The 23,111-nt window shown below is 40.4% G+C and overlaps 1 protein-coding gene across 1 annotated transcript in view; it reads right to left on the bottom strand.

Moving 5' to 3' along the window:
- LOC146003679 (uncharacterized) overlaps nt 1-23,111 on the bottom strand; it is a 111,289-nt gene that overhangs the window by 34,885 nt on the left and 53,293 nt on the right. The window lies entirely within an intron of this gene.

The raw sequence follows: 23,111 nt of genomic DNA on the forward strand, positions 1-23,111 counted from the left end.
TGAGCCCGGTGGTCGATCTCGTTACCGAAGTTCGCAGGTTCGTGTCCCAGCATGAACATGGGTGTTCTTGGTGAGTGTCCGTCCGTTTCATCTGACATAATCAATCATTCTCATCTTAGCTATTAGCCAAAAGTGGTAGGAAAGCGAAGTAAAATACAACAAGTGAATCAATTCGTCATATGGTAGCTTTACAAATATACTTTCCATATATGGTAGGGATGTGCCGAAGCCGATTACAGATGTATGAAATTGACATATGGGCATTGGCATCTGCAAAAATCCGATATTTAAACCGGTACAGATTATACTAGAGTTTTACCTTCTAATAAGTTTTATATTCTAGTTTTGTAAGATTTATTGAAAATTTGGTTATGATTCGTCATTATTGTAGAGTTTTTGTAATAAAATTATTGCAAACTCTCATTCAGAGGATCAACCTAACTCAAAATCGGAAATAAAACAGTACATTGCTGAACCAGGATCCGCTGTTGTATTGGAAATTCAAAAATGAGTATTCAAACCTGAAGCAAGTGCTGAGAAAATACTTGGGCATAACTGCTGCATGAGTATTCAGTGATTGTGTTCAGTGTTGCTGAACAGATTTGCGATAAGAGAAGAAGTAGGTTACTTCCTGAAGTGCTTCCAAATCTCGTGTTTCTGAAGTTGAATCTGGCACAACAGGAATTCATTTTGCATTTCAAAGAACTGCTTGTGTACTAATGTTAAATCTCTTGAGAATCCATGTTATTCTTAAAGGTTCACATAACATTTTGTAGATGCAAATCTACATTCACATCTCTTGAGAATATATATGTATATACATATGATATGCAATAGAAATGTACATAGCAAATTTATTTTTGTCATGCTGAAAATAACATCCCATTTCTGTTTAATAATCTTATGTATCGGAATCGGTTAAATATCGGCATCGGTTCCAAAAATTATCGGTGAGTACATCGGCATCGGTAAATTTTCAGCTTCGTCACATCCCTAATATATGGTTAGTAATCCAAACTTTTTTCCATTGGTTGTGATCAGTTGACATGAAAAACCTGTCATTACATTTACATAAGAAAGCATGGCCTGCTTATTTTTATTGCTCACACATCCTGAAGGATAGTGATTCCAGAGTAAGCAGGGACAATAGAGGAGGAGAATGCCAATAAATCCATTAATGTAATCTATTAAACAGTTAGTAGCTTTAGCAATACTCGAAAATTTATGAAGGACAGGAAGTCTACTTCTTCTTGAGAAATGCAAGGTTGAGCAGCGATAAACGCTACCTTGTATTTTTATGTGGTCGTAAGTATGAGGCTTTTCCTTTCTTTACCATTTACAAAGGGCAATCAATCACGTGTCAGGGAGATTTCAACGAAAATTGAATTCTGTTTATAAACTTACAAATCTTGTTTGTCACATTATACCCAGCAACTTCTTGTTGTTTAGACTTTAAAAAGTTAGCTTTTGTGTTATTTCTTGTTATTAGGTCTTGGAAGTTGATGATGATCTTTTTTTGTCCTTGAAAATACAGTAAAACCTTGTTAATCCGTACCCCGATAAGCCGGACTTCGCTTAATCCGGACAGGCAAAACGCCCCCCCCCCAAAAAGCAGAATGCTTTCGGAAGAAGCCGCAGTGTCACAGGAATACACTCGTACTGCATTGTATCTACAGTATTGCTTTTTATTTTACTGTACTGTATAGTGTACTTAGGCCTATGCCCTTTAAATACACCATAATAAACGTGTTTTGTGCTATAAACTGAGTTTTAATGCACTTTCTACTGTTCTTTTAGGTTATTTCAGTTAATCCGGACTTTCGTTAAACCGCTCAACTTATTCCCCGCATTCGTCCGGATTAACGAGGTTTTACTGTAATTCTAAACATGATCAGGGCCGGATTAAGACGTAATTGGGCCTGATGCTTGAAATCTTCGGTGAACAATAAACACAACGATGTTATAGTTACGTCACAGCGCAAAGAATAATAGTAACTGTATAATAAGTAACGCTGTGTCTAGGAGTCCGAAATTGGGCTCCAAATTTCATTCTAAGATTTATTTTCAGGTTAATATAGCAAGAGAAAACTGTTCAGCTTTCGGAAAATTCTCGTCTGTTGTCATCTGGGCCTATTTCAGGAATGGGCCTAATGCTGCAGCATCAATAGCACACTCCTTAATCTGGCCCTGAACATGATAGTAGTCTATTTCTCTTCAATTAAACAAGAAAACATTGTTTTTATTTTGTATTTTTTGCATTTTCCAGCCTCTTTTGTGACTTTTAGGTTATTGTCAGTACTTTTTGTCGTTATTCTTGCATATTTTAAATCAATTTTGAGGTTCGTTTTTGCTCCTTCCCTGCCGTTTAAATGCATTTCCTAGCATTACGTTCATATTTAAATTTCAATTGTGCATCATGAATTGAAAATATGGACAATGCAAGAGCACAACATTACTTTTAACTTAAATTATTTTCGGAAATTATTTAATAATTTTAAAGTCTTTCTGTGTGCAATTTTTTACATTATTATTCAGGACTTCCTACCCCTACTTATTATACACTTAAACTTCCAGATACAGTATTGAGACTATTTTGCAATACAATGCACAATATCTTATTCGCAGATCAATCGCTCTAAATTGAAACGCCAATCGTTCGAATATTTCACCAGACCAGAGCTACAAGCTGTGTAGCTGCTATGAGCCTCCCCGATGGCGCAGTGGTAGCATCGTCGCCTTGTAATCAAGGGGTCCCGAGTTCGAGGCACATAGTGAGTGGTTCGGATTCCACTTTAAACTGTAGGACTTAAACACCAAATCAAACAATCTATCTAACTGCTATGAAAACTTCAGATTAAGAGTTAATGTTACAACAGTTGGTGTAGTCTAAATATTTGACTGTACAGCTACGATCAATATGTTTCTCTGCCACGTAGTACACCCTAGACTGGATTTTGCAGACTAACGGAGCTCTGGTGCCTCGATCTGTAGCCAGGATAATCATGCATAGCAATGATTCCCAACCAGAGTGCCGCGAGATATTTCTGGGACAAACGAAAAAGACGAAACAGGAAAGAACGGCGCAACTGGGAATTAAGAGTGGTGTTACTTTGTAAGCGAAACCTGTACATACATAAGTCATACACCAAATGTTAGCCCTGTCCAAGTAGATATTTTTAAACATAGAAACAACAAACGGGGTGCAGTGTTGTTCATGCAGTGTTGCCAAATGTAAGTGAAAGTGTAAATTTATTTTTCCACAAAGCATGACAAATTGCATGTCAAACATTCGTACGGAAATTTGGACGTCAATTTCCACCTTGGGTAGGTGGACTATTTCGCCATCTATAGTTCAGAGAAGAAAACCGATCGTTTTCGCGTATAGCCAATCCTGAAATGCCTCGTAAAGGCGTACCGGTCCAAATGGGTATTTTAAAACAATTATGAGGTACAGTGGCAACACTGTTGATGTTTGAAGGCAACAAAAGGTGTGTTTAGTGATGGTCTATGACATGGAAATACTGGAAACAGGAAAAAAAGAAAATGAAAATTATGGTGAAAAAAGTGTTACTTACCTACTCCTGGCAACCATGCAATGCGCGTAACAGGCAGTGTAGCTTTACAAAAGATGTTGAAAATGACAACCATTTTCCCTGAGGCATTCATCAACACGTTTTATCATGTTGGAAGCAACTTTATGCAAGGTTGATTGGTTTATATTGTTAATGGCTGTGCAAATGTTTATTTTTAGATCATCAAGTGTTCTTGGGTTATTAATGTAAACTGTTTGTTTCAAATAACCCCACAGAAAAAAATCTGGAGACGTCAGATCCGGGGAGCGACTGGACCATAGGTTTTTGCTTATAATGTGATCGCCAAAAAACTCTGCCAACATGTCTAAAGTTTCATTAGACGTGTGACATGTTGCGGAGCCTTGTTGAAACCAACAATCACGTTCATCACGTTCCAACAGAGAAATAAACTGTGTGATAAGGTCACGATAAACTATTCCGTCAACTGTTGTGTTGAAAAAGAATAGACCGATTATTTTTCTCCGCGAAATCGCGCACCACACACCGATCTTTTGTGGATGAAGTGATTGTTCATGTAACAAATGGGGATTGTTACTTGACCAGTGTCGAGAATTTTGACTGTTGACATATCCATTTAAGTGGAACCATGCTTCATCCGTGAAAAAAACCTTATCCAAAATATTCACACCATTGTCTCTAATAACATTTCTAAACCACTGGCAGTATCTTACACGTGCACCTTTGTCTGCTTCCTTCAGTTCTTGCACAGCCTGTACCTTATATGCAAGTAGGTGCAATTGTTTTAACGCTCGGTGAGTTGTTGTTTTTGATACACCTGACTGTGCAGCAAGTTTACGAACAGATTTCCTGGGAGATTGTGATATTCTCTGCTCCACATCCTGCAGCACACCTTGTGTCAAAACTGGTGGTTGTCTGTGGTAGGGTTTGTCATTAACTGATCCTGTTTCACGAAATCTGGAAACAAGTCGATATATCGTCGAATTTTCTGGAACACTGTTATTCGGATATTTCTCGCGAAACACAGTTTTTACACTAGCGTACGATTTTGAACAAAAATAATGTTCAACAATGAACACCCTCTCTTCCAAAGAGTACTTCATTTCACAGAACAATTCTAATCTTCCCCTACGAACAATGCGAAATGCACGGCTCAAACAGTTCTGAGTACACAACTAACTGATTCTTTTGTTCTCGTTCGGTGGGCGCTCTTATCGCATTGCATGGTTGCCAGGAGTAGGTAAGTAACACTTTTTTCACCATAATTTTCATTTTCTTTTTTTCCTGTTTCCAGTATTTCCATGTCATAGACCATCACTAAACACACCTTTTGTTGCCTTCAAACATCAACAGTGTTGCCACTGTACCTCATAATTGTTTTAAAACACCCATTTGGACCGGTACGCCTTTACGAGGCATTTCAGGATTGGCTATACGCGAAAACGATCGGTTTTCTTCTCTGAACTATAGATGGCGAAATAGTCCACCTACCCAAGGTGGAAATTGACGTCCAAATTTCCGTACGAATGTTTGACATGCAATTTTCCATGCTTTGTGGAAAAATAAATTTACACTTTCACTTACATTTGGCAACACTGCATGAACAACACTGCACCCCGTTTGTTGTTTCTATGTTTAGAAATATCTACTTGGACAGGGCTAACATTTGGTGTATGACTTATGTATGTACAGGTTTCGCTTACAAAGTAACACCACTCTTAATTCCCAGTTGCGCCGTTCGTGGGACACCCTGTATTATTAGGAAGTTCGCCAAGAGTGAGGCATCGGTGGCTGTTTTTTGGCTTGGACTGGCAATGGAGTATCCTAGTGAAGAAAACAATGGACGTACTTTTGGCCTTTTCAACTTCATACTTGTGCGAACAAGCCTTCTCTGCTATGGCGACAATAAAATCCAAAGCAAGAAATGGACAGCATAATATTGAGGATGATTTCCGTGTTTCGTGTTCAACTGTAAGGCCTGGTTCAGTGGCGGCGATTGGGTTCCAAAACCGCGGGGGGGGGGGGGGCAATGTGCCAAAACTAGGGGGGTAAAGACAGTATATTTCCCTTTGTAGATAGGGTTTAGCGTAGTGCGGGGGCAAAAGTGGCGAAAAGTGGGGGACAACTGCCTCCCCTCGCCCCCTCAATCGCCGCCACTGCCTGGTATCAAACATTTGTGTTCTAAGCATCAATAGCAAGTTTCACATTAATAAAACACATCTCTTTTGAGTGGTTTCCATTGTAGTAAAGTGTATTCTATTCTGATGTTTATTTCATCTATTACACTGGTCGATATTTTGAGAAATAAGTTCGGATGTTTTCAAGTCAGTGGGTGTTTCTGGAAGTAATTTGAATGCTGATCACAGAAATAACATCCATTTGTTCCCATCACGTCAGAATTTTTCACAATCTCACAATCAAAATTCTCATATCCGCCATTACATTGCAAGGCAACAAAAGGGAAATTTCGGTTGATTCAAAATCAGTAAGTGATTCTGGAACTATTTTCAATGCTGATCACGGAAATGACATCCATTTTTTTGCAACACGACATGATTTTTCACAATTTCACAATTTTCGCCGTTATATCACATTTGTTACACAACGCAGCAAAATAAGTTCATACAAGGGAAATTTCGGTCCTTTCTAAACTAATGGGTGATTCTGGAAGTATTTTGAATGCTGATCACGGAAATGGCATCTATTTCTACCCATTGCGTCAGGATATTTCCCTAGGTAAGGATTTTTCTCCACGTCACTACGTTCAATCAACCGAACATACCATAACATTGAGTATTGGACATTGCATTATCAAAGTCAACACAATTTTCATACTAATGTGTTATGTGAAGGTGCATACAATTTTACATGCATTTATGGTTTAAAATTGGAGGATTTGTATTGTAGAAAATCAATATTTTACCACCATCAAAACAGAGCCATCCATTGAGGAAATAATGGAACTACACATTATATTGTGAAATTGTGAAAAATCCTCACGTGATGGGAAAAAATGCATGTCATTTCCGTGATCAGCATTGAAAACACTTCCAGAATCCCTTATCGATTAGGAAACAACAGAAATTTATGTTTTGTTGCGTCATGTAATAAATGTACTATAATGGCGAATATCATAATTTGATTGTGAAATTATGAAAAATTCTAACGGGATGGGAATATATGGATTGAATTTTTGGAATCGGCATGCTGAAATTATTTAGAGACAACAGTCATCTGCGAGACATCCAAACCCATGTCGACCAATGCTGATTGATTGAGTTGGTTTGTTTTAAGTGCACTTAATGCACAGTAAGGCTAATTGGGATTGGACCTACAGTTTAAAGTGGGATCCGAACCACTATGTGCTTCCACCGGGTATCGAACCAGGACCACTTGATTACAAGGTGACGACGCTACCACTGCGCCATCGGGGAGCACTCGATCAGTGTTATCTTTCAATAAATGAATAACATAAGTTCTGGAGTAGATATTTATTTGACAATAAATTTAACTTGCTCCTGATAACAAATTCCACTTCAATTTAAGATTTAAAATTGAAAAAATTCTAGCAAGGGTGTCCCAGGTTTTTAATCGCATTCGCAATAGTGCCACGAACGTTAAAAGGTTGGGAATCGCTGCACTATAGGAATTACGTATGTTCTGTGTCCCTTCAATTATCTCATTGCATGACTAATCCACATCGTCGCGATTAGCCAAAAGTGGCAAAACGGCGACGTTAAATAACTTAATTCAATCAATCAATGAACGACCAATATATATATGGACAAGATGAGACCCAAAATATCAAAAGGAAAGGAAGTATTTCTCAAAAGTTATGTGATTTTGTTTGCATTAAATCATCGCGATTAGCCAAAGGTCGAAGAAATGTGATGTTAAATAGCCTCACTCCATCAATGTTTACATGAACTTCGCATAACCAGATAGGTTATACTACTCGTCAACTTTGGTGATATTGTACAAGTTTAGTGGAAAAGAATTTCTAGTAGGACCTGGCAACAACAGTAATTTCCAAAAGAAGGACATAGATGGAGCTGTTGTGTTGCGTTTCACTTCGTGGATTTTCTTTCATAAACGAATCTCTTATTTATATCTGTACTGTGTATGCTCATCTGTATTATTTTATGTTTGTTTAGTGTAGAATATATTAGACTTTTGTGTATCTACAGGCCGTTATTTCTTGTGACTAGTACTATTTCTCATTGTGTATGAGCCAGTGTGTGTGTTTATCATCTTCACCATTCAGTTTCTACTCGCTGTTCCGAGGTGAGTTTTTCCAGTGTAAATTTGTTTGAATGTTACGTTAGCTTACCTCAAATGACCTTGACAGTCTATATCCCTGCAAGAAAGTGAAAAAAAAAATGCATGGCTCATGAAGATTATGTTGTTTATGAACGTTTTCTGTTGTTTATATCTCGCTGAGATGTGTTGTGGTAAACTAACGTAATTCTTGTTACCTTAGCTTATAGCTAGGGCTCGGATTTTTATGACATATCATATTTTCCCAGCGGCTGGTTTTCTGTTTGTTAAGTTAGTTTCAGCACGTTTCTTGGTATTTTGAAATCAATAACAATGTTTGGTCATATAAATGCATATTTCTACTATATTTTCGGTTTAGGGCATATTATGGCCCAAAAGTGTGGAATGGGGCATATTATGGCCCAAAAGTGTGGAGTAAAAGCATATTTTTATGTTCAACACGCAGTGCTTCCAGTGCTTAAAAATAAATTACTGGCTTGTTTCGCAAACTTATCTAAACGGCGGATATTTTTTTTTTCCAGTTTGTTTTATACCTTGGTTGGAAAATAACCAACGGTGTATTTTTCCTGGACGTGCTTTAAAAAATAAACAGTGAAATTGTTTTCCACTCGTTCTTTTCGTTGTCCGCAATCGGCTTAAAGGTTGTTAGGCTATTGTACATTCCTTATCGTTAGCTGTTCTGCCCCTCCCCTCCCTTTCTATACACGGTAACCAGACAGCATTGGAAGTGTACGATATTTTCAGTGAGGGAGCATATCAGTGCCAAGGAAGGGGAGAAAGGAATCCTGTTGTTTAGAGTTTGAAGCTTCCACTTCGCACTACATCCAGAGACCATCTTTGGTCCAGAGAGTAGGGGGAACGAATTTTGAAGGTAACGCGTACGTTGTTATAATTTCAAGATGCCGAAAGTGAAGTGCCCAGAGAGTGTGAAATTAAAAAGTTTTGTGACAGAGTTCGGTGAAAAGTTTTTCAGTACTTGCCGATGGCCGAATTTTATTTTGTAAATTGTGTTTCATATATTTTTTTAAATGTCAGTCATTTTAAATTTTACATATATCCTACGAGGGTCATTATTTATATTTTGAGCCTTGGCAACACTGATTGAAGTTAGGCGCGATTTGACGTTTGCACGGAATCGTCTGGCATTATTGACCATAACGTACTTCAAATGTTTTGTCAATAGCTTCATTTGTGTTGTTTATGTTGCCTTGGAGATTGCGCGACAACAATAAAATGGAATTAACTCGTGAACATTTTCGTGCGATGATTTTTTACGATTTTCGACGTGGATTATCAAGACAAGAGTGCATCGATCAACTTACTTCCACATTTGGCGATGAAGCCCCATCCTTTGCCACTGTGAAACGCTGGTATAATGAATTTAATCGTGGCCGCCATTCGCTCACCGACGAGATTCGCGAAGGTCGTCCAAAATCAGTTGTTGTTGTTCAAGAAAACATTGATGCTGTGCAAAACCTAATACTGCAAGATCATCATGTGACATACTGTGAGATTGAGGCAACCATAGGCATTAGCTCCACCAGCATATATAAAATATTACATGATCATTTAGCTGTGAGAAAGGTACGTTCTCGTTGGATCCCACACAATTTGACAAAAACTCAAAAAGACGCTCGCGTCAATTGATGCAAACAAATGGTCAATAAATACAATCGTGGTGCTTCAAAAGACGTATATAAGATTGTAGCAGGTGACGAATCATGGATATATGCATATGAGCCGGAACGTAAACAGCAGTCGACTGTATGGGTGTTTCAAGATGAACCCCAATCCAACAAAAGTTGTTCGCGCTCGAAGCACATCGAAACAAACGGTCGCCTGTTTTTTCGGGAAAACTGGTCATGTGGCAACTGTGCCTATAGATTTAGGGGAACGTAGAACGGTCAACTCTGAATGGTACACAACAATTTGTTTGCCAGAGGTCTTCCGTCAAATACGGAAAACAAACAAACGCCGTCGGATCATTCTTCATCAAGACAATGCCAGCTGTCACACATCTCGTCTAATAACCGACTTTATGAACAGTCAAAAATCGAATTGATGGGTCATCCGCCGTACAGTCCTGATTTCGCACCCAATGACTTCTTCTTGTTCCCGAATGTCAAGAATAAATTGCGTGGACAACGATTTTCGTCGGCGGAAGACGCCGTTGATGCGTTCAAAAACCATATTATGGAGGTGTCTCAAGAAGATTGGAAAAACTGCTTTGACAAATGGTTCGAACGAATGCAAAGTGTATTGACCATAAAGAAGAATACTTCGAAAAACAATAAAGCAGTTTTCAATGCCAAATTCCTGTTTTTTCATTGTTAGGCTCAAAATATAAATAGTGACCCTCGTATTCGTCATATTTTCAGTTTTTAAAGTCATATTTTGCTAATTTTAAGGTCATACATACATGCTTATTACAGAAGTTTTTAGGTCATAAAAATCCGAACCCTACTTATAGCAGTCTAGCCTGAAGGTTTTACGCAAGTGAATATAGCACCGGATATGATGAACCATAACAATACCAGATGTTGCCTACCGCTTCATTTTGCTTGATGTTGACAGCAAATTAGGGCGTTTTTCTTAGTTTAGGGGTGGTAAGTTTGGTGGCGTTAGCATTTTCGCTGTTTTTTTCGTTATTTTTACGAATATAAAACGGCGAGAGTACAGAAGTTTTCTTAACCGGGCCATACTTTGGATGATTGATTAATTTGGTTTATTTTACTTGGCTTTTCCGTCACTTTTGAGAATGAGTGACATGATATAATTGATGTGGTAGACTCGAAAAGAACACGCATGCTTAGGTCGGGATCCGAACCCGGGATCACAAGAGTCTTAGCAAGCTGTGCTAACCACTCCGCCATGGAGTTGTCGGACTATCGTTTGGGATCAAATATCTAGTTATTTCTGGTTCCCGTGCCCTGAAACACATTGTATATTACAATAATCATCGCAATCTATACATTAATTTTAAAAAATAATAATTCTCTGGGAGTACAGTATGTCAGGGGCTCCCTCCCATTCGTTCTTACAACTTAGTGATCTAGCATTTTAAGATCGTTGTGGCATTGTAGCACCAACAGAGCCTCTGCTAGGGTGCAGAAAACCCTGCTGCTCATGTAGAGATTGCAGACACAGCGTCTGATAATTATCAGCCGTAGAAGTTATGCCAAAGGAGCGGACGACCTTCCGAAAGTGGCCAATTTCACGGTTATAAAAGGACTGAGCAGCAGCACGTAGGCGCCTCGGCAGATAAGCAACCTGCCCCGAGTCCCGTTGGCTGCCGGAGTGACCACCGCCCACGTGTGGTTGACCTTCCTCACCGAACAGCAGCGGACAACCTGTTCTGGGAAGTCGGATTGGATACTCTCCTCCAAAGGGTGATATTCACTTCCGAGTTCGAGGACTGATCATTAGAATTACAAATTCTTTAGTTCTTGAGTTCAGCCTGTGGTTGCTCCAGCACTTATGGATCGTCCGAACGGTTTTCAATTAGCTTCGTCGATGGCGTCCCGGGTTCGATTCCCGGTGAACGCACGTAGAGATTCGGATTCCCACATTAAACTGTAGGTCCATCCAGACCCTGTTAGCCTATCTGTGCAAAAAGTGGATTTAAAGCTCAAACTCCGATCGAGGCGACACACTGCACGTTATTCAGAACTACGCATGCAGCCTGTCGCGTCGCTTCGGTTCGAAAGGTTTAATTTATTACTGAGGATTGGTTGCCAAGCGACACGTGTCACTTGATGTTTCTCGGGCAACACTTCAGTCCGAAAACTTCCAAGCGAACCCTCAGTAATCATTGCAACCTTTCGAACCGAAGCGACAAGGCGCCCGACCCTGTGGCCGAGTGGTTAGCACATCGCGCTGCGACGCCAAGGGTCCCGGGTTCGAATCCCGGTCGGGCTTGGTTGTTTGTGCATGTCCATTCATCAATTTCATCATTTCATCATTTCATCACTCATCCCCATCTTCGCAAATTAGCCAAGAGGCACAAAACGCAAAGTAAAATAAACTAAATCAATCAATCAATCAATCGAAGCGACAAGGCAAGCTGCAACAGTCGCTCTGAATGGGTCTTTTTTCAATTACGTGCAGCGTGTCGGCTGGGTCTGTTCGCGCATGCGCGGTGAATGCTTGCTTATAGATTGAAGGAATCTGTATAGCTTGTCGTTTCGGTTTGAAAACTCACTGTAAAGTTTAGTTCGAGATGTGATGTGGCCGTGATCATATACCTAAAGTCCCTTCAAACAATGATTATTTCTAGATCGTGATCTAGTATCAGTTCAAAAAAGTGATCAGTTATCCCTAAATTGAATTCTAAAATGTCACCTTTGAAGCATGACCCAGTTTTCATTTAATACCTATGATTATCGATAATAAAATTTCATTTCAATTTCTGTATTTTCAGACAAATCAGTGGGTTAACCTGGTATGTAATTTCGACGTATTCATTATTTCATTATTATGCATAAAAGAATGCAGTTACAGTTGAAAACTGTAATTTTCTGTGACAAGATATTGAATTTCAGTTCAACCCACTGATTATACTTTAACCAACCATTTAGTTTCGTGCCAAAACGGTTGTTATTCGCAGTTGCACTTGCTGATCGTAGATGGACATGATGGACGTAGATGCACATGGTACATATGCAGATGAGCTACATATTCCAAGTTCAAGTGAACGTAAACCTGTAAGTACTTGTCTTGTCTCACGCAACAATGCCTCGGGTGACATGACGCGACAAGTGCGGTGTCGCCCATTGTCAAGGTCTCTTCGCAAACAACAATGCCCTGAAGTTGCAAACAGGCTTTCACCTGACGCAGAAGCGGTGGACATCGGGAAATATTTTAGCATGAAAGGTCACCGCATGTGAGCCAAAGAGTATCGACAGCGTACGGAGTTAAGCTATCCACTGATTCGAAGAAGTGGAGGGAGAATGAGGGAGCTACCGCGGAAAGGTAGGTTGACTTACTCGAAAAACAAGTAAAACTCAGATTCACATTTTTGTATGCTGTCGAAGGACATGTGTGTCCAGTGGCACAGGAATGGTCTTGATATTTGGGGGGGGGGGGGGCAGGGTGCGAAATCACTGCAGATTGGTGGGGGAAAGGAGCAGAAAGACAGACGCACAAACACACACACACAATATATATATATATATATATATATATATATATATATATATATATAATGTCATTAAATATATGTCAATTATTAAATAATCAAATTATATTATAAAATATACAATATATTACATCGACTGTCTTTCATTCAAAATGTTATTGCAAATTGAAGATTTTAATGTACTACTGATGCTATGAACAATGATTTGCGTAAGGGAGGAGCGGCAAAAATTAAGAGACATTAAGAAGACAATAGTTTCCTGTATAAGATTCACATATAAATGCTATTACGTGTTTTATTAATATATCTATATACTTCGTGGTTGCTAACGAAAGGCGATGAGAAATGGAGAAGAAATAAATCGGTCAAATTTCTGTGTTCTGGGGATTACTGGATTCAGTGTCCTACGAGATGAGGCTCTTTGTTGTCCGTTATTCGAATCCCAAACTAATTGTTTATGTTTGTTGTTAAAACAAAATCTCTCCCCCCCCGGAAGAATTTGTTGGTGGGGGAAATTTCAGAACAAGATTGTTGGTGGGGGGAATTCCCGCCTTCTCCCCCCCCACCGGGATTTCGCAACCTGGGGGGGTCCAAATTTCAACTTCCTAACCCCGTCCTGACTCCACCCGAGAGACCAAGATTAATTTTGTTGATTTTACCTCTCTTTTCTGCCACTTTAAGCCAGTGAAGATGAGGATGAATGGTGATATGATGAAATTGATGAAACTAAACTCACAAATAACATCCATACCCAGACTGAGAGTTGAACATGGGACCTCTGGCGTCGTGTGTGTGTGAGAGAGAGAGAGAGGGGGGGAGAGAGCGAGATGTTGATTGATTGATTTGTGGTTTTAAGTCCACTTTATGCACAGAAAGGCTAATCGGGACTGGACCTTCAGTATAAAGTGGAATCCACTTTACCACTACACCATCGGGGAGGCACGGGGGGGGGTTAAGTACTTGAAGAGTACCGGAACCTTTTTTCCCAGAAGAAAGGAAGCACTTCATCCAAGAAGATTCAGTTCAAATAGTTGCAATCCTGTTCACGCGTCCACCACGCAAGAATGAAGCAGCAATCAATTACGCCAGTTGCAAAAGGACATTGTTGTTTCCAGTCAACAAAAAAACGCCTCGCCTCAATTAGCATGATACGGTGAAATCTGTTAACGAGATTTCGGTCCGAGATAAAGCGTGGAACAAACAGCGCCCCCTGGCAGGTGTCGCTTCCCTCGCAGCTCTCTTCAGGCGATGGATTCCTGCACGCTCGGCTTCCTAATACCTCCAAGAATGCGATGAACCACAATGGCAGGTAATTCGAGAAGAGGCAACGAGCCGGAGAAAACCGCGTGTCGATTTCTTCCCTCTCGTTTATTGGTTTCTTTGACCTGCTACTGCTTAGCGTAACCTTAGATTGTCCTATGCTCAGCAACGGGGTAAATGAAATAGTCAACATATTGTCAGTTGTTAGTTTCACTTTTTTTTTCAACTTGGAAGAATTCCAATTTCAATAGGAAGAATTGTAATCATTCTGAAGCCGAATTTACGCTTGTTTAAGTTTGTTTAAAGCAGATCGCCCATTAAAGCTTGACGCCAGTGTCGTATGCTGAGTCTAACTCACTATGACACGTGGTCCTAGACTATGGAGGAAGGGAGAAGACTAATGGGCTCATTCTTGACGTCTTCAAGGAAGCCACGTTGCCATCCCAACGGTAGTCAGGTTGCAAACTTTAAAAAAATTCAGGTTGCCAACTTCTAAGATTTGAGGTTGCCAACTTCTAAGAATTGAGGTTGTCAACTTCTAAGAATTGAGGTTGCCAACTTCTAAGAATTGAGGTTGCCAACTTCTAAGACTTGAGGTTGCCAACTTCTAAGAATTGAGGTTGCCAACTTCTAAGAATTGAGGTTGCCAACTTCTAAGAATTGAGGTTGTCAACTTCGAAGAATTAAGGTTGCCAACTTCTAAAAATTGAGGTTGCCAAATTCTAAGAATTCAGGTTGTCAACTTCTAAGAATTGAGGTTGTCAACTTCTAAGAATTGAGGTTGCCAACTTCTAAGAATTGAGGTTGCCAACTTCTAAGAATTGAGGTTGCCAACTTCTAAGAATTGAGGTTGCCAACTTCTAAGAATTGAGGTTGCCAACTTCTAAGAATTGAGGTTGCCAACTCCTAAGAATTCAGGTTGCTAACTTCAGAATCGCCATTATCTGCAGTGTTTTACTTTCTAGGCTTCAGGCTTTGCAGATAACCTAGCTACCTAGAATCTAGGCTCCTGCTTGACGCCCACTGAGACGAAGAAACAGAACGCAACAGACCCGTCTCAGTAGGCTATAACCTTTAAGATAACCTGCAGACTTCTGGCACGGAAATTCCCGCTTCGGTTCCGCACGTTCCCCTGTAGTGGGCGTTACACCATTTGATTTCAATAGAAGCAGACGACAGAAGTTCTGTTGCCGTGTTTCTTCGCGTCTCAGTGGGCGTTAAGCTAAAGTCCACTTTATGCCAAGGGGGAGCTGCGGTGGTCAAGTCGGTAGAGCGTCTAACTGCCACGCGGGACACCCGGGCTCGGTTCCCGGGGTGGGTGATATAAGGTTGGAATTTTTCAGGCCATGTCCACACACAAAGCGGCTCTGGGGATCACTCAGCCTCAAATCAATGTGTACCTGTGGCAACCCGGAGGTGGGGGAGGGGTTAGCGTGGTTCTGATTATATTACCTCCAAAATGGCAGAGATCGAGAATGTGTGCGGACCTACCCCCGCATACACTAAATGTGCCTTCATGGTACGGTGCTATACACCACACAGGTTGCTCGAGCCTGCATCCAATATACTTATTCAATATTTCAGCCACTCTGGTGTCTAGATGTGCAGGAAAATGAAAGTAATTACAAGGATCCAGCTATAGTGTGACATACAATCAAACCTACAACCAGTGGCGTGCCCAAGGGGGAGATTGGTGGGGGTCTAACCCCTCTTTTGCTGCAGTATTTTTTTAAAAAAAAGAACGTCAAAGGTAGGAAAATATTGCACAATGAGGGCTGACTACTTAAAAAATGTACACATTACCCCTCCCTTTCGAAAGCCTACAACTTTCCATTGCAGCATCCAAAGTTCTCAATCACGCTCTTTCAGAGAAACCCTTCAGGGTTGGAAACAATTGAAAACTTTTCACTATTGCATCTATTGGGAAGATCAGACAAGATCATTTGCAAGATCACGAAAGTTCACTTTGGCAGATCTAAATGTGTAATTTTGTTATCTTTGAAATGATCTTGTTTGATCTTCCCAATTGATGAATTTTTAGTGCATCACAAGGAACATCAGCTGATAAAAGTGCCCTTTTATGCATCTCTGTGTGCATTTTGACACGCCAAATTGTGGGTGCATCATTTGCACCTTGTGCACATTAATTTGTTATTGAAGTCAACATGTGTGTGATTTCATAACGTTCTGGGATCTGTGTGCAGTTCCAGAAAATCTCACCAGATGGCATATCGTATAATTTGAATCGCGGATAAGTATGTAATTTTCCTTTGAAGCCTACCTTATACTTCCACTTTCTCATTCATGGAGTCTGACACGCATTTGGCCAACACCTGGGTCTTTTTTGCAAGGGATACAGACTTCACGCTCTTCTGCATTTTGTTCTTCCTCCTCCCATTGCATGCTTCAGTGCAACCACAAGACACATGGCGTGGTAACGAGCGAAAAAGTACCCATTCATTAATAACGTCTCTCCCCGTCCCCCTGCCCCCGACAGCATATTAATTATGATTCATTAGTGTCCTTAAAGCAGCGGACCAACACCTTTTAAGATGCCATAATGAAGATACAAGGGAAGATGTGAGAATAGCTGTATCCAATGGCCGTGCCACAGACACATGCTTATATTTCAAGGCGTGGAAACCAACTGTCATATTTCACTGACATTTCGCACTAGTTCCAATTATCTATAATCAGTGGCGGCGATGGGGTTCCAAAGCTGGGGGGGGGGGGGCAATGACAGTTTAGTTTCCCTTATTACATAAGGTTTAGCATATGCGGGAGTAAAAGTGGCAGAAAGTAATTTAAACCGTATTTATATGTGTCAACAAACCTAGACATAATCCAACCAATACTCTCTATGATTATGTCATAATTTATTTATTAATATTAAATTTCAAGGGTACATGTTATTTAACGTATAAAGTTAAAAAAATTAGAAATCTATCAGGGCATCATTTAAAAAAATGAATTTAGCTACCCGCGCGCTGTTTCTGAAGCCGGGTCACGTGACAGAAGCGGAGAAGTCAGACCAAAACATTGGAAGACGCCGTAAGAAAGCATGTAATTTTGTGCACTTTTGAATAAGATTTACGAAGCAATGGTGCCTGCTCAACACACGGCTGTACTAACAGAAGCGACAGGAAACCTGAAGGAACAATGTTCCATAAGCAAATACAGCTAGTTGTAGTTTGTTTTATAGTATTGAAGCGTAAAGTAAACCTCGAGTTTCCGTTTGTAGTTGGAGCCTACTTCCAGCCCGCGTACGCTTGCAGCAGCCGATGCGATGTTCTTCTGTCTGATGAAGTCATTGGTTGAAGTAGATGAGGCCATCTTACGCAGACAAACTTAAGCTCCGCCCACTGGCTTCAAAACAAAAGCAAGGAGTGATACGAGACTGCATGCACCTGGGTAGAATCACTGTCATTAGGCCGTGTCCGGATTGGCAAGCACACCATCCTGTTCTCTCCCGTTGCTTTCGTCTACCGTCAAGTCGTCCGAAACTACTTGTCCCCTTGCAGTATGGTCATAAGCAGAGTTCTGGATGGGCCAGGGGTGCCTGCCCCCCCAAGTTAAAGAATACTAAAAAGTAAAACATGATTAAGTTCAGTTACTACATTTTTGTTATGAAGCCATACCGCAAATCTTGACGTTTGGCATGATGGCATGATAGCATAGCGGGTCTTAGACGATTTGATTGATGTGTACAGTTTGAAGAAAGAAAAACGTAAAATGACTTTGTGTTGAGTCAACAGTTACTGCTGAGGCATCAAAAGAAGTTTTCAATTTAATTTTTCTAAAATATCTGAAGCTTATTACTTTTTTGAAGTAATACGAGTATTATATCAATAAAAAAATAATGAAATACAAAATACAATAATCGTACTGTTTTGCTTCTTTTAAAACTGACAACCAATATACTAATTAATATTTGTTTACTTAGGCTAAGCGAGGAAATTTAACATTTTCAAATCTAAAAGGCCTAAAACTCAGTGTTTTTAAGTTGTTTTCTTTTTAATTTCCGGGGGAAGGCCTCCGGACCCCTTATAAACTAGGGGATATTCAATAACCCTCAGGTACATCATATGCTTCTCCCAGAGTCTGCCCCCCCCCCCCCCCCCAAAGCAAAAACTCAAACACCGCCGATGAGTATGGTTGTCACGTTTCCCGCCAGGTGTCGCCCCAAACGTCTCTCACCGCGCTCTAGGACGCAGGCGCACAGGATGAAAGCAGAAGGCAGACGCCAACCACACGTTTCAATGATTTCCACCTATTTACTACTAATATTAGGAAATGTGACATAATTTCTTCATTTTCAATTTTTCTACATTCAGTTTTGTCGATAAAATGTCCAAGAATCACTGACTTTCACATCATCTATTCAGTAAACGTTGTCTCCGCAAAGCGGAAATTGCAATATGGCTGCCAAGCGCAGGGCCACAGCGAGTTGGAGCGTGCATCTGTAGCGCCGTTCGTCTCTCCCCTCCGACTCCATGTCTGCCGCCAATTCGGACAACGGAGGTACCATGAGTCCCCGGATGGATCGATGCTCTAGACGACATCTGCTGCCGATTGGGACGCGGCCTTAGGCCGTGTCCGAAAGGTGCAAGACCGTACTTGAAGCGAGCATCCTCCGAGTATGGTCTTGGAATGCGGTCTTCAAGTCGTGGACTGGAAGTGTTGTGTTTCGAATTGCACTTCGACTGCAGCGCCAAATACGATCAGTAGATAAAACTGAGTACTCGTTGTTTTCCTTGCGTTTTAAACACTTGTTTTTCACCATAGAAATCACATATCATTTTCAAATGCTCGTACACATACATTTCCACCCATTAGAAGAACTTCAACCAACAACTTGCTGGCCCATAACGTATATCTACCTGTGCTGCTGGCTTTCTACCTCCGTGATGTTAAACAAATGAACAACGAGTGCGAAAATCACGTGACCTAGTCAGCAACCATCTGCACTGCGAGCTGTGCACTTGCGTACTTCTGTTCTTGGCGCTTTCGAACTGTACTAGGTGGCGTCACTTCCGCCAAGACCATACTTCAAGTCTGCACTTTGTACCTTTCGGACAGAGCCTTAGAACGTACATAATAGCCCCGTCCAGTTCGCTGCACTTTTCGACTATCAATGCACTCACGCGTTTTGTTGGTTACACGGTGCATCACCGACTCGTTCACTTCGTTGATTTGGTGTCAAGTAATGTCAAGGGTGCACACAAGGGGGTTTCAGGGAATTTTGAGGGTGGTACAAAATTTTATACCAATTCTATATATCTTCACACAAAAATGAGGGGGGGTCGTTTCGTTTGACTTGTTATTGATTTTTAGTTATGGCTATTATGTACAGTTTTATTTACCTACCTGTGGGTGATCGTGGCGATAGGGTTGAATTGAAACAACCTCTTATGGCTTTAGAATCGGTTTGGCTGGGGGGACGTGTTGTTCGAATTAATACAAGGTTAGTCAAGTAGACAAACTGCTGAGAAAAAGGTTCAGTACACTAATAATGGCAGTGAGCCTGAGCAGTCTTGGACGTTCTATGTTAGCAAACTTGAAAGTGAGCCTGAAGCACCTAAACTAAACATTGCTTAAAGAATGTCTGTATATATTTTTCCGCAAATTTTGTCTGACCAAATAATTTGAGTAAATAATTAAGCATAAAGGGGATGGGCACCCCTGAGTAGTGTATTTGGTGTTTGCAACGTTTGCATTACGTTCTGGAGCGGTGTAGCGTGTGCTGTATGATCACGTGGTGCGTGTAAACTAATCAAATGAACGTTTCAAGCAGCAGACAGGCATTTATTGAATCTTATGAAATTGAACACCGCTTTTCGTCTAATTGGTTAAACATTTCCTTTCACCAGCCGAGATACGCCTGCACTACACCTGGTGTCAAAACTAACTAACTAACTCTGTAGCCTTCTTAAACCCGAAGGTTTATGGTTGCAGCAACACAAGCCATCCATCTGTCCCTATCTTGGGCAAGATCAATCCAATCTTCTCCATCGTTACCGATTTCCTTTAGGTCCATCCAGTGATGTGCGTCTACGCGTAAACAACGATAGTCTACATTCTACACGTAGACAATTTTATACACGTAGATTACATAATCTATGTAAACAACATGGCGAAAGGTGATAACTTAGCAAAGGGCGCCGTGGAATTAAAAGAAAATTATACTGCCTATCAGTTGCTGATGTGTAAGGATAACTTTTCATACTCTTTCTTCCAAATTCGAACAATTTCTCACCTAGGAAAAAACCTAATATATGAAATATTATAGTGTTCTATGAGGAAAATACCACTCTTGGCTCACGACTGCCATCTGTTTTTTTTGTTTTTTTTGCATGCTATTTATCTTCTTCCATAGTTGATGATGGAAGATAAGATAAATTTTGTTGTAAATAGGATTCTTTTCAGTTCGTTAGGAACCAATATAGTTGAAAATGTCACTTTCCTTTCATGAAAGCCTGCCTTGAAAATTAATTTTAATGCAATTTAGATTGTCTACGTAGTCTATGTAGACTACAACCCAATGTAATATACGCATAGTTTACATGTAGACGTAAATTTGAAGTCTACGGCACATCACTGCGTCCATCTCAACATTATCCCACCATCTTCGTCTTGGCCTTCCTACGTATTCTTACCAATTACAGGTTTTCCCAAAAAGAATCATGTAAACTCTTCTTTCCTCTCCCATTCGTGCCACATGGCCTGCCCATGACTTTTACAATTTGAGCCCCCCCCCCTCTCCGAAATAAAAAAGCTGCCTACGCCTATGGTGCAGTTTCTGCACAAAACAAACACTGCCAAAAAGTTGGCGAACCACCGGAATGTGGCCCAATCGGAAATCGAATCCGGCCACCTTGATTACAAGGTAGAAATGTTCATTATCCAAGTGCATGCCGGGACATTCCAGCCACGACCTAAACACACCTGATAGCATGATGAAATGAAATGCCTTAAGACTCTCGGTTATAGTGTTGCCCACGAGACGAGACTTTGGCCTGTCTCGTCTCGTGGAGTCTCTTGGAAATGCTGTCTCGTCTCGAAAATATTCGTTTGTCTTATGGCACATGGTCAATCTCGTCTCGTCTCGAATTTTTAAAAGCCTGTCCCGTCTCGTGCCGTGGGCAACACTACTCGGTTACAACAGAAAGTCGCAAAGCAAAGCAATGGGAAGTATCATTGCGATTTATCTCGCATTGAAATCATGTTAGCACATTTCCCCTTATCAAGCTAATTGAGGAAAAGCTATTATTGCTTAGGAACAACAATGTCGCTAAGCTGATGTAATTAATTGTTGCTTCATTTCCGGCGGTTTGCACGTGAACAGGACTGGGTCGGGGCAGTTTGCTGGGATGTGTATTTTTGTCGTAAAATGCACGATTATGATATTGAATAGGACATCGGTGCCAGGAAAAAACAGGTGAGAGGCAGATAGATTTTTTTGTGGGGGGGGAGGGGAGCAGTCACTTTTAATATACCTCTAAATACAATTCTGGAAATGCATATTTGCTGCATTCCAGCGTTACGTGTGTGACATTCACACATAAAATGTCAGGTTCTAGAGGGTGCCCGCAGGGAGGGGACAGGGGGCACTTGCCCCCCCCCCCGGAGATTATTGGAAAGAATTAATGAAATCCGAATGGTGAAATTGTAGAGAAATTTTATAACAAAAAATGTTGTTTTCTGTGACAGGCTGTAAGTTTCAGCAACTATTATTATTATGATTGCAATTATTATTATTATTATTTGAAATATGGTTACATTTAAGCTTACAGTATATTTTACACTCATTATCTAACTATAAGAAACAGGTTTTTGTGCATATGCAAATTATACAGTATATGGATACCTATACAGAATATGGAAATTACAAATTGATGTATTTTTAAAAATATATATAAGTAGTAGTAGTCATAGTAGTAATAATAATAGTAACAATAATAAAAATAATATCTGTAATAATAGCATAATAATAAAAACTTTCTGTGACCCTGCCGCCCCTGAGAGAAAATTCTGCGGGAACCCTTGGTTCTAGACATGCGATTGCATTAAAATATTCCAAATTAACTTATTTCATAAAGGTAAAAAGGTAAAGTGTTCCCCTGTGCATAGCACCACGCCATGAAGGCGTATAGGGGGTGTGGGGGTAACGCCCCACACTTTCTTGATCCGGTCGTGAGTGGGGGTGATGTGATCAGCATCACGCCCCTGACCGCCTTTACCCCCCAGGGTTTCCCCCAGGTACCCATGTTATTCGACGCTGGGTGGGCGCCGGGGCCGCTTTCACCGTTAGAAAAGTTCCCGGATTTGAACCGGCCGGGGATCGAACCCGGGACCTTGAGCATGGTAGTCAGACGCGTTACCGACTGAGCCACCGCGGCCACTAACTTATTTCATAGAATTATGAACTGAGGTGTCTGCTAACAAATTCAAAAAAACAAAAAAACTTGAGTATGATAACATAGCTGAATGCATGAAAAGTATTAACAAAAATGTGTTACGCGTGTGACACTTCAAAACTGTAGCAAAGTCTGACTTATTTGTCTGTGAAGTTTATACTTATAGATACTAATATTTTTTGTTGGTGAAATGCATTCACAAATATTTGAATATTTAATGCAATTAAAAACAAATATAATTTCAAGATTGATTAATTCTGTTATTTACATTTGGTAGACCACTTTACTGTGTTTAGTAAATTATAATTTGTTTACAGTGGCGGCGATTGGGTGCCAAAAGTGGGGAACAAGGTCAGTTTACTTTTTCTTGGTAGAGAAGGTAGCATTAAGAGGCCGTAGATAGTTTTATACATTATTTAATAACAGCAGAGAAATACGTCACAGTATTTAAAGGGTGGACTCAGGGGG

Source organism: Lepisma saccharinum, chromosome 20 (assembly GCF_977018435.1).
Source record: "Lepisma saccharinum chromosome 20, izLepSacc3.1, whole genome shotgun sequence".
Lineage (NCBI taxonomy): Eukaryota > Metazoa > Arthropoda > Insecta > Zygentoma > Lepismatidae > Lepisma > Lepisma saccharinum.